Source organism: Bos grunniens, chromosome 23 (genome assembly GCF_055505025.1).
Source record: "Bos grunniens cultivar Pamir isolate PY7600 chromosome 23, Bosgru_T2T1.0, whole genome shotgun sequence".
NCBI classification, from domain to species: domain Eukaryota; kingdom Metazoa; phylum Chordata; class Mammalia; order Artiodactyla; family Bovidae; genus Bos; species Bos grunniens.
In genome coordinates this window covers 27,396,805-27,408,979 of record NC_141187.1, presented here as the reverse complement: position 1 = coordinate 27,408,979, position 12,175 = coordinate 27,396,805, and the positions used below count along the sequence as shown (strand labels likewise).

General features: G+C 42.0%; 1 pseudogene; it reads right to left on the bottom strand.

Moving 5' to 3' along the window:
- Nucleotides 1-12,175, bottom strand: part of LOC147346998 (butyrophilin subfamily 1 member A1-like) — a 33,246-nt pseudogene that overhangs the window by 17,229 nt on the left and 3,842 nt on the right.

Below are 12,175 nucleotides of genomic sequence, written 5' to 3'. Positions count from 1 at the left end.
ATAGTTGCTGATAGTAGTCTCTTAAGATTCTTTGTATTTCTGTGTTGTCTGTTGTTATCTCTCCATTTTCCTTTCTAATTTTGTTGATTTGATTCTTCTCCCTTTGTTTCTTGATGAGTCTGGCTACTGGTTTGTCTATTTTATTTATCTTTTCAAAGAACCAGCTTTTAGTTTTGTTGATTTTTGTTATAGTTTCCTTTGTTTCTTATTCATTTATTTCTGCTTTAATTTTTATGATTTCATTCCTTTTTCTAACCCTGGGGTTCTTCATTTCTTCTTTTTCTAGTTGCTTTAGGTGTAAAGTTAGGTTATTTATTTGATTTCTTTCCTGTTTCTTGAGGTATGCTTGTATTGCTATGAACCTTCACCTTAGCACTGCTTTTACTGAATCCCATAGGTTTGGGGTTGTCGTGTTTTCATTTTTACTTGTTTCTATGCATATTTTGATTTCTTTTTTGATTTCTTCTGTGATTTGTTTGTTATTCAAAAGTGTGTGTTTAGCCTCCTTATGTTTGTATTTTTAATAGTTTTTTGTTTTCTGTAGTTGACATCTAATTTTACCTCATTGTGATCAGAAAAGATGCTTGAAATGATTTTAATTTTTTTGAGTTTACCAAGGCTAAATTTATGGTGCAGGATGTGATCTATCCTGGGGAATGTTCCGTGTGTACTTGAGAAAAAGGTGTAATTCATTATTTAGGTGTGAAGTGTCCTATAGATATCAATTAGGTGTAACTGGTCTATTGTATCATTTAAAGTTTGTGTTTCCTTGTTAATTTTCTGTTTCATTGATCTATCCATAGGTGTGAATGGGTATTAAAGTCTCCCACTATTATTGTGTTACTGTTAATTTCCCCTTTCATACTTGTCAGCATTTGCCTTACATATTGTGGTGCATATATGTTTATAATTGTTATATCTTCTTCTTGGATTGATCCTTTAATCATTATGTAGTGTCCTTATTTGTCTGTTTCCATGGCCTTTATTTCAAAGTCTATTTTATCTGATATGAGTATTGCTACTCCTGGTCTCCCTTTGCATGAAATATCTTTTTCCAGCCGTTTACTTTCAGTCTGTGTGTGCCCCTTGTTTTGAGGTGGGTCTCTTGTAGACAGCATATATAGGGGTCTTATTTTTGTATCCATTCAGCCAGTCTTTGTCTTTTGGTTGGGGCATTCAACCCATTTACATTTCAGGTGATTATTGATAAGTATGATCCCGTTGCCGTTTACTTTGTTGTTTTGGGTTTGAGTTTATAATCCTTTTCTGTGTTTCCTGTGTAGAGAAGATCCTTTAGCATTTTTGAAGAGCTGGTTTGGTGGTGTTGAATTCTCTCAGCTTTTGCTTATCTGTAAAGTTTTTTATTTCTCCTTAATATATGAATGAGATTATTGCTGGGTATAGTAATCTGGGTTGTAGATTTCTCTTTTTCATCTCTTTAGGTATGTCCTACCATTCCCTTTTGGCCTGAAGAGTTTCTATTGAAAGATCAGCTGCTATCCTTATGGGGATTCCCTCGTGTGTTATTAGTTTCTTTTCCCTTGTTGCTTTTATATTTGTTCTTTGTGTTTGATCTTTGTTAATTTGATTAATATATGTCTTTGGGTGTTTCACCTTGGGTTTATCCTGTTTGGGACTCTCTGGGTTTCTTGGACTTGGGTGGCTATTTCCTTCCCCATTTTAGGGAAGTTTTCACTATTATCCTCTCAAGAATTTTCTCATGCCCTTTGTTTTTGTCTTCTTCTTCTGGGACCACTATGATCCAAATGTTGGGGCGTTTAACATTGTACCAGTGGTCTCTGAGGTTGTCCTCATTTCTTTTAATTCTTTTTTCTTTTTTCCTCTCTGCTTCATTTATTTCCAACATTCTATCTTCCACCTCACTCATCTTATCTTCTGACTCAGTTATTCTACTGTTGGTTCCCTCCAGAGTTTTGATCTAGTTATTGCATTATACATTGTGATTTACTCTTTTTTATTTCTTCTATCTCCCTATTAAACATTTCTTGCATCTTCTCAATCCTTGTCTCTAGTCTATTTATCTGTAACTCCATTTTGTTTTCAAGATTTTGGATCATTTTTACTATCATTATTCTGAATTCTTTTTCAGGTAAACTCCCTATGTCCTCCTCTTTGGTTTGGTTTAGTGGGCATTTATGTGTTCCTTTACCCGCTGATTATTTTTCTACCTTTTAATTTTGTTTAGATTGCTGTGTTTGGGGTGGCCATTCTGTAGGCTGGAAGTTTGTGGTTCCTCTTTATTGTGGAGGTTGCTCCCTTGGGTGGGGTTGGACTAGTGGCTTGTCAAAGTTTCCTGGTTAGGGAAGCTTGTGTCTGTGTTCTGGTGGGTGGAGCTGGATCTCTTCTCTTTGGAGTGCAATGAAGCGTCCAGTAGTGAATTTTGGGGTGTCTATGGGTATGGCATGACTTTGGGCAGCCTGTATTTTAATGATCAGGGCTGTGTTCTGGCATTGCTGGAGAATTAGCATGTTATGTCTTGCTCTGGAACTTGTTGGCTCTTGAGAGGATTTGGTTTCAGTGTAGGTATAGAGGCTTTTGGATGAGCTCTTGTTGATTAACGTTCTCTGGAGCCGGGAGTTTTCTAGTGTTCTCAAGTTTTGGATTCAAGCCTCCTGCCTCTGGCTTTTAGTCTTATTCTTACAGTAGCCTCAAGAGTTCTCCATCCATACAACACCGATGATAAAACATCTAGGTTAATGGTGAAAAGATTCCCCACAGTGAGTGACACCCAGAGAGGTTCACAGAGTTACATGGAGTAGAGAAGAGGGAAGAGGGCAATAGAGGTGACCAGGAGGAGAAGAGGGGGAGTCAAAAGGGGAGAGAGAAATCTACCCAGTAGTCAATTCCCTATGTGCTCTTCATAGTCTGGAACACTCAGAGAGGTTGATGGAATCACATAGAGAAGAGAAGAGGGAGGAGGGTGAAAGAAGTGACCAAGCGGAGAAGAGATGGAGTCAAAAGGGGAGAGACCAATCTAGCCAGTAATCAATTCCCTAAGGAGGAGAAGGGGATGACAGATGAGATGGTTGGATGGCATCACTGACTCAATGGACATGGGTTTGGGTGGACTCCAGGAATTGGGGATGGGCAGGGAGGCCTGGCATGCTGCGGTTCAGGGGTCGCAAAGAGTTAGACATGACTGAGTGACTGAACTGAACTGAACTGAAGTGTTCTCCACAGCCCAGAACACCCATAAAGAGTCACAGAATTATGTAGAGAAGAGAAGGGGGAGGGAGGAGATAGAGGTGACTTGGGGGAGAAAAGGGAGAGTCAAAAGGGGAGAGAGCAATCAAACCAGTAATCACACCCCTAAGTGAAAATGGATACTGAAGATTAGATACTTAAAGGTACAAAACTGATAAAAAATACCAAAAAGCAAAGGATAAAAAATACAGAATAGGAGTTAGACTCTCAAAAATACAATATTAAAAATACAAAACAAAATCAATAACAAAAATTATAAAATATATATATGTGAAATTTGCTTTTAAAATAGTCTTTTTTTTTTTTTTTTTTGCAAGCTAGGTTATAAAAATGAAAATTAAAGGAGTACTAAAGAACTTTAAAATAAAAAGATTTTTAAAATTTAAAAATGATAATAGTAAAAATATATCTAGGAATTTCTCTGGAGCTGTTCTTGGCAGTGTGGGGTCAGTTCAGTTTCAGATAGTTCCTGTTCCAGCTTGTACTTCTTCTCAAGGTCTATAGGCCCCTTCCAATGCTTCAGTTGAGTTCAGTTCAGTTGCTCAATCATGTCCGACTCTGCGACCCCATGAATTGCAGCACACCAGGCCTCCCAGTGCATCACCAATTCCCAGAGTTCACTCAGACTCATGTCCATCGAGTCAGTGATGCCATCCAGCCATCTCATCCTCTGTCATCCCCTTCTCCTCCTGCCCCCAATCCCTCCCAGCATCAGAGTCTTTTCCAATGAGTCAACTCTTCGCATGAGGTGGCCAAAGTACTGGAGTTTCAGCTTTAGCATAAGTCCTTCCAAAGACACCCAGGACTGATCTCCTTTAGAATGGACTGGTTGGATCTCCTTGCAGTCCAAGGGACTCTCAAGAGTCTTCTCCAACACCACAGTTCAAAAGCATCAATTCTTTAGCACTCAGCTTTCTTCACAGTCCAACTCTCACATCCATACATGACCACTGGAAAAACCATAGCCTTGACTAGACAGACCTTTGTTGGCAAAGTAATGTCTCTGCTTTTGAATATGCTATCTATGTTGGTCATAACCTTCCTTTCAAGGAGTAAGCGTATTTTAATTTCATAGCTACAGTCACCATCTGCAGTGATTTTGGAGCCCCCCAAAATAAAGTCTGACACTGTTTCCACTGTTTCCCTATCTACTTCCCATGAAATGATGGGACCAGGTGCCATGATCTTAGTCTTCTGAAGGTGGAGCTTTAAGCCAACTTTTACTCTCCTCTTTCACTTTCATCAAGAGGCTTTAGAGTTCCTCTTCACTTTCTGCCATAAGGGTGGTGTCATCTGCATATCTCAGGTTATTGATATTTCTCCTGGCAATCTTGATTCCAGCTTGTGCTTCTTCCAGCCCAGAGTTTCTCATGATGTACTCTACATATAAGTTAAATAAGCAGGGTGACAATATAAGCCTTGACGTACTCCTTTTCCTATTTGGAACCAGTCTGTTCCATATCCAGTTGTAGCTGTTGTTTCCTGACCCGCATACAGGTTTATCAAGAGGCAGGTCAGGTGGTCTGGTATTCCCATCTCTTTCAGAATTTTCCACAGTTTATTGTGATCTACACAGTTAAAGGCTTTGGCATAGTCAATAGAGCAGAAATAGATGTTTTTCTGGAACTCTCTTGCTTTTTCCATGATCCAGCAGTGCGGGGAGCCGGTGAGGCATTCTGCTCATGACAAAGGTCATGAGGAAGGAGGCTCGGCATACGCAAAGGCGGGATCGAGCCTCAGGAGTCCCCCCGGATATTCTCGAGCATTTTCCCCCAAATAACCAGAGTCTGCCTACTTCATTGCTTTGTGCTCTCACCTCTGACTTTACTGGGGGCTGTCCCCTACCACCATCTCGCTCTCTCTCTGTCAAAGAGTTAACTTACAGCTCCAATTAATAAAGTTCCTGGGCAATTAGGAGTGTTTAAATCCAAACCCCTCAGATGGCTCTCTAACTCGCCTGACAAGTTTACCCGGACTCCTGCAGCTATGCATACGATTGTTTACAGTCTCCTAGCCTCCAGAGGCACGGGAAGCTTAAGATATTCAAATAGCTTAGAGCCTCTCAGAGAGTTAAAAACTGTCAGAATAAACTAGTAAAGGATTTCATTGATGAGTCAATGCTTGTTGCCAAGTTTTCACATCCCCTGAATTGTATCCTTGAATGTGTATTAATTAATAGTTGGTATATAGTAAAAAATAAGTAGTGGCCTTGGTGTTAGTAACTTTAGACCCTTAAGGTAATAAATTCTTTCCTTTGTTGTAAACCCATTACACATCCGCCCTATAGGAATGCAATTTTATCTTTGGAAGATGGTGCCAAACCTTAAAATAATTACTCTTAGAGAAAATAAGTCTTTATTGATAAGTCCTTGTCAAGAGTCATAAAATGTTAGTAGGCCTTCTGGCCAGAAGATGATGTAAATCACCTAAACCATTTGTATACAATAAATTTGCAGGAAAGAAACCTTGGTTTTTGATAAGAATCAAAGACTGCTGACTTTGCATCCCCTATTATCCTCTGTGTGTAACTTAGGGTATAAAAGCCCCTGTTAAAAATAAAGCTACGGGCCTTGTTCACCAGCGCTTGGTCTCCCCATGTCATTCTTCCCTTTAACTTCCAGCTGAGTCTCCATCTGGAGCGCGGAACCCACCACGCTTACTAATTATGCCTGGGCTTCTAAGACCCACTCGAGAAGGTGTCTAGGGTGAGGCACCTTCCGCTATTCGAGAGGGCGCCTGCGGCCTACGTAAGTGGTGCAAACTTCTTGTCTTGAAGTTTTATTGGTCTCCCGCGTAAACCAAGCTACTCAGCTTCTTTTCTCCACTGAATTTTCCTACTGAGCTATCCTCATTCTATTGTTCTCTATATCTCTAATTAGCATATAAATAGTCATCTAGGCTGTCTCTCCTTCGAATACCCTGGATCAGCTGGGGCTGGTCCTCAGCACAGCAGATGTTGGCAATTTGATCACTGGTTCCTCTGCCTTTTCTAAAACCAGCTTGAACATCTGGAATTTCACGGTTCTCGTATTGCTGAAGCCTGGCTTGGAGAATTTTGATGCTTAGTCAGTGTTAACAATAGGGTTTTAATCTGTTGCACCTGTCACTGTTAGAGCGGTTCCCTCTTCTTTGTTTATTTTGGCTTCCTCTGTTTGCAAGTCTCTTCAGTGTCTAATTTTCGCCCTAATAATGCAGGTGAAGGTGGTCACTTATTTAGGCTCACGTGTTCAGTTGTGTTGGGAGGGAGGAACACTGCAAACAAATATCACTGGTGTGTCAGGGGGTGCTCGCAGTATATGGACCACCCTGTGTTTGCCCAAGCTCAAGGCAGCATGTGCTTTCTGGGTCTACTCTGCTCAGGCTCCAGGATGATCTGCAGAGGAACTATCCAAAGCAGGCCCTGAATTTCGTGCACTTCCCAGGTCTGAGCTGGTTTCAGAAAAGGCAGAGGAACCAGTGATCAAATTGCCAACATTTGCTGGATCATGGAAAAAGCAAGAGAGTTCCAGAAAAACATCTACTTCTGCTTTATTGATTATGCCAAAGCCTTTGACTGTGTGGATTACAATAAACTGTGGAAAATTCTGAAAGAGATGGGAATACCAGACCACCTGACCCGCCTCTTGAGAAACCTGTATACAGGTCAGGAAACAACAGTTAGAGCTGAACATGGAACAACAGACTGGTTCCAATAGGAAAGGGAGTACCTCAAGGCTGTATATTGTCACTCTGCTTGTGTAACTTATATGCAGAGTACATCATGAGAAACGCTGGGCTAGAAGAAGCACAAGCTGGAATCAAGATTGCCAGGAGATATATCAATAACCTGAGATATGCAGATGACACCACCCTTATGGCAGAAAGTGAAGAGGAACTAAAAAGCTTCTTGATGAAAGTGAAAGAAGAGAGTGAAAAAGTTGGCTTAACCTTCAACATTCAAAAAACTAAGATCATAGCATCTGGTCCCATCACTTCATGGGAAGTAGATGGGGAAACAGTGGAAACAGTGTCAGACTTTATTTTCTTGGCTCCAAAATCACTGCAGATGGTGACTGCAGCCATGAAATTAAAAGACACTTACTCCTTGGAAGGAAAGTTATGACCAACCTAGATAGCATATTAAAAAGCAGAGACATTACTTTGCCAACAAAGGTCCATCTAGTCAAGGCTATGGTTTTTCCAGTGGTCATGTATGGATGTGAGAGTTGGACTATAAAGAAAACTGAGCGCCAAAGAATTGATACTTTTGAACTGTGGTGTTGGAGAAGACTCTTGAGAGTCCCTTGGACTGCAAGGAGATCCAACCTGTCCATCCTAAAGGAAATCAGTGCTGAATATTCATTGGAAGCCCTGATGCTGAAGCTAAAACTCCAGTACTTTGGCCATCTGATGTGAAGAGTTGACTCACTTGAAAAGACCCTGATGCTGGGAAAGATTGAGGGCAGGAGGAGAAGGGGATGACAGAGGATGAGATGGTTGGATGGCATCACCGACTTAATGGACATGGGTTTGGGTGGACTCTGGGAGCTGGTGATAGACAGGGAGGCCTAGTAGCTGTGGTTCATGGGGTTGCAAAAAGTCAGACATGACTGAGTGACTGAAATGAACTGAACTGAAGTCTGCATATAAGTTAAATAAGCAGGGTGACAACATGCAGCCTTGATGCATTCCTTTTCCAATTTGGAACCAGTCTGTTGTTTCATGTCTGGTTCTAACTGTTGCTTCTTGACCTACGTACATATTTCCCAGAAGGCAGTAAGATGGTTTGTTATTCCCATCTCTTGAAGAATTTTCCAGTTTGTTGAGATCCACACAGTCAAAGATCTGGCTTAATCAATAAGCATAAGTAGATGCTTTTGTGGTATTCTCTTTTTTTCCTGATGATCCAACAGATGTTGGATCCAACTAATCAAACTGATCACATGGGCCAAAGCCTTTCTAACTCATCAAAACTATGAGCCGTGCTGTGTAGGGCCACCCAAGACATACGGGTCATGGTAGAGAGTACTAATAAAACGTGGTGCACTGGAGAAGGGAATGGCAACCCACTTCAGTATTCTTGCCTTGAGAACCCCATGAATAGTATGAAAAGGCAAAAAGATATGATATGGAAAGATGAACTCCTCAGGTTGGTAGGTGCCCAATATGTTACTGGAGAAGAGTGGAGAAATAACTCCAGAAAGAATGGAGAAATGGAGCCAAAGTGAAAACAATGCCCAGTTGTGGATGTGACTGGTGATGGAAGTAAAGTCTGATGCTGTAAAGACCAATATTGCATAGGAACCTGGAATGTTAGGTCCATGAATCAAGGTAAATTAGAAAAGTGGTCAAACAGGAGATGGCAAGAGTGAACATCAACATTTGGGAATCAGTGAACTAGAATGGACTTGAATGGGTGAATTTGATCCCTTGGGCTACCTGGACCAAAGGGAACCTCAGAATCCTTTCCTAGAGATCATGTGGATATGAAAGGTTGAGTAGGGGTCATCTGGAAATCTGATGGAGAGAGACAGAAAGGGACAGGAGATAGGGAGGCAACAGAAAGACACTTGCGGCATGAGTCTCTCAAATCTGGATTCTGACTGAGGTCTGTGAAGGACAGAATGTAAGGAAATTCTGAGTCCTTTCCCTGTTTTTGGCAGAAGCTACTGTGCCATTCACAGGCCATTGTTTTGGAGAGTCCCCCAGTTTGTATTGGGCCAAGCCTTTTTCAGGGTCAAAATTTTCCAGTTTCTGAGAATGTAGACAGAAGTGAGTTTAAGAGAGGCTCCTGGGATGTACCAGAACCCACTCTTAGCCTACCTGCCATAGAATGAGGTACTGAGAGTCCCCGGCTGACACTGTCCCTTTGGTCCCAGTGATCTCTCTGTGTGACTAATGGCACAAAATGGCCAACCATCCTAACAGTTACATCCGAAGTGAGAGGTGATCCCTGAGAAACATGCAGCTAAGGCACCATGTGACAGCTAAGGCACCATGTGACAGAACTGTGAGGCTAAGACACCATGTGACCCAGGCAGACAGACATTCCTGGGAGCCACCAGGTGACTCACTGGTGATTGCCTGAAACGTGGAAGGCACTCTTGGGATGGCTCAGAGGCAACACCTAGGCTCCTGTAAATCAATCCAGACCAAAAGGGGGAGAAGTGAAAGTGACAGGGAAGAAGGCTGAGGAATCTGCCTTACAATCCTATTGGGGAGGTGGTGGCCAGGGGACAATGGTCTCTGTTTTGCTTCAACCACTATGTGCCTGACACGTGCATGGAAGTTATCTTGCTGGGGGTGGTTGCCCTTGTGGCCTGATCCGTTCCATGCCCCCCTTATCCTCACATGGGAGTCTGCATGTGTCAGGTGCCCTAATGGCTTTTAAGTGCCTGACCCATGCCCACACTATATTGGTTGGACTAGTCCTCAGTTAGAAAGGAGTCTAAAGGAGAGACCCTCACCTATTCGGGTGGTGGGGCCTTTGGCATACACCAGAGGGTAACGCTGGCCAGAGTTCCTCAGTTGCTTCTATAGCACTTGCCTGTTTGCAGAGGGTCCCTATGAGAAAGGAGAAGTGCGGAGGTAGGGAAGAGACCCGAATCCCCATACAGGCCACCAAAAATGTCATGTTCAAAGTGTGGTTTGGAAAAGAATTTCCAGAAATGAGGCAGAATTAGAGGAGAATAAAGTTTATTAGAGTGAGAGATGCTGTTAGAACAGCGGGCCAGCTCAAGGGAGAACTGACATTGAACAGGTGTCTTTAGTCCGCTTTTATACCCTGGGTACAAGGAGGGGGATAGGTGTCTTGCGGGTCATTTGCTGATTGGATGAGGCACGTATACTGGGTGGGGGAAGAGTAAGGCAAATACCTTCTCTCTTTGTGGGGCAGGAGGAGAGACAGGTTATACTGCTTAGGAGGACCTGAAATCCATTAATAGTTACGAATAGGGGAGGGAAGGATGGTAAGGGTCTGATTTTTCCATTCTTGCATTCCAAAACTCTTTTGGTTTTATCTGCTTTTTCATCCTTGGGTCACTACATTCGTCCTTCTATTTTTAGGACCAATTCTTTGGCCCCCTTTGGCAAGCCTCAGACAGGGGATGTGTTATTTTCTTCCTTCCTGCCATCCGCAGGTAGACAGGGTTCTGAACAAAGGCACTTTAGTTTAACTGTCAGGCAGAAGGGCAGGATTCTCTGAGGCAAATCATTCTGCATGATTATAATAACAAAAGCAATGAAAGCAAGTCAAAGAAACAGTTCCGTCATGGAGTCAGAGTTGGCTTCCATGGTTTACTTATTATGAGGGGTTTGGGGAGTTGATTTAATTATTGTGAGGACTATCAAATCTAAAATCCATAGGGCAGGGCAAGCTGGCAGATTCTATTTCTTTTGACTGCTTCACTTTTAAGGTTGAAATAATTTAGAATAGCACTTTCTAGAAAATACAGCAACCTATAGAATTTTATAATTTTTACATTAGAAAAGATTTGAGCACTTTATTTAACCAAGAGACTATCACAGAACTAATGTTCCTTGGAACATTACTTTGGAGTAATGTTCTTTTGAAGTATGGTTCCTTGGAATCATACTTTGAGAATTAATAGCTTGTGGTCATTTAAACTAAGAGCTTTAACACCCACTGTTTAACTACAAAGTGAGCTTACAGCTGGTGCTAGTGGTAAAGAACTCACTTGCCAATGCAGCAGATGTAAGAGACATGGGTTTGATGCCTGGGTTGGGAAGATCCCCTGCGGGAGGGCATGGCGATCCACTCCAGTATAGTTGCCTGGAGAATTCCATGAACAGAGGAGCCTGGTGGGCTTCAGCCTATGGGGACAGAAAGAGTTAGCCACAACTGAAGCAACTTAGCATACATTTACTATAACGCTCTTTGATCACACTGCTGTTGATTTTACTTCTTTAATCATAAACCTGTAACTGGTCTTCAGCATGAAGTATATGTATCGTGATGCTTTGGTCTATATAAATAAGAAAAGAGTGAGTTTGTTTAGCAACAGTTGCCTTGGATTTGTGGATTTAGAAAACTAGGATTCTAGTTCCAGTTCTGGCATATAGTAAATATGTGACTTTGGAAAATATTAAAAGCCTGATAACAATATAAATAATCAAAGATTTACTTTCAGTTCAGTTCACTTCAGTCGCTCAGTCGTGTCAAACTCTTTGCGACCCCATGAATCACAGCACGCCAGGCCTCCCTGTCCATCACCAACACCTGAGGTTCACCCAGACTCACGTCCATCGAGTCAGTGATGCCATCCAGCCATCTCATCCTCTGTCGTCCCCTTCTCCTCCTGCCCCCAATCCCTCCCAGCATCAGAGTCTTTTCCAGTGAGTCAACTCTTCTCATGAGGTGGCCAAAGTACTGGAGTTTCAGCTTTAGCATCATTCCTTCCAAAGAAATCCCAGGGCTGATCCCCTTCAGAATGGACTGGTTGGATCTCCTTGCAGTCCAAGGGACTCTTAAGAGTCTTCTCCAACACCACAGTTCGAAAGCATCAATTCTTCAGCACTCAGCCTTCTTCACAGTCCAATTCTCACATCCATACATGACCACTGGAAAAACCATAGCCTTGACTAGGTGGACCTTTGTTGGCAAAGTAATGTCTCTGCTTTTGAATATGCTATCTAAATTGATCATAACTTCCTTCCAAAGAGTAAGCGTCTTTTAATTTCATGGCCGCAGTCACCATCTGCAGTGATTTTGGAGCCAAGAAAATAAAGTCTGACACTGTTTCCACTGTTTCCCCATCTATTTCCCATGAAGTGATGGGACCGGATGCCATGATCTTCGTTTTCTGAATGTTGAGCTTTAAGCCAACTTTTTCACTCTCCACTTTCACTTTCATCAAGAGGCTTTTGAGTTCCTCTTCACTTTCTGCCATAAGGGCAGTGTCATCTGTATATCTGAGGTTATTAATATTTAACCTTACAATCTTGATTCCAG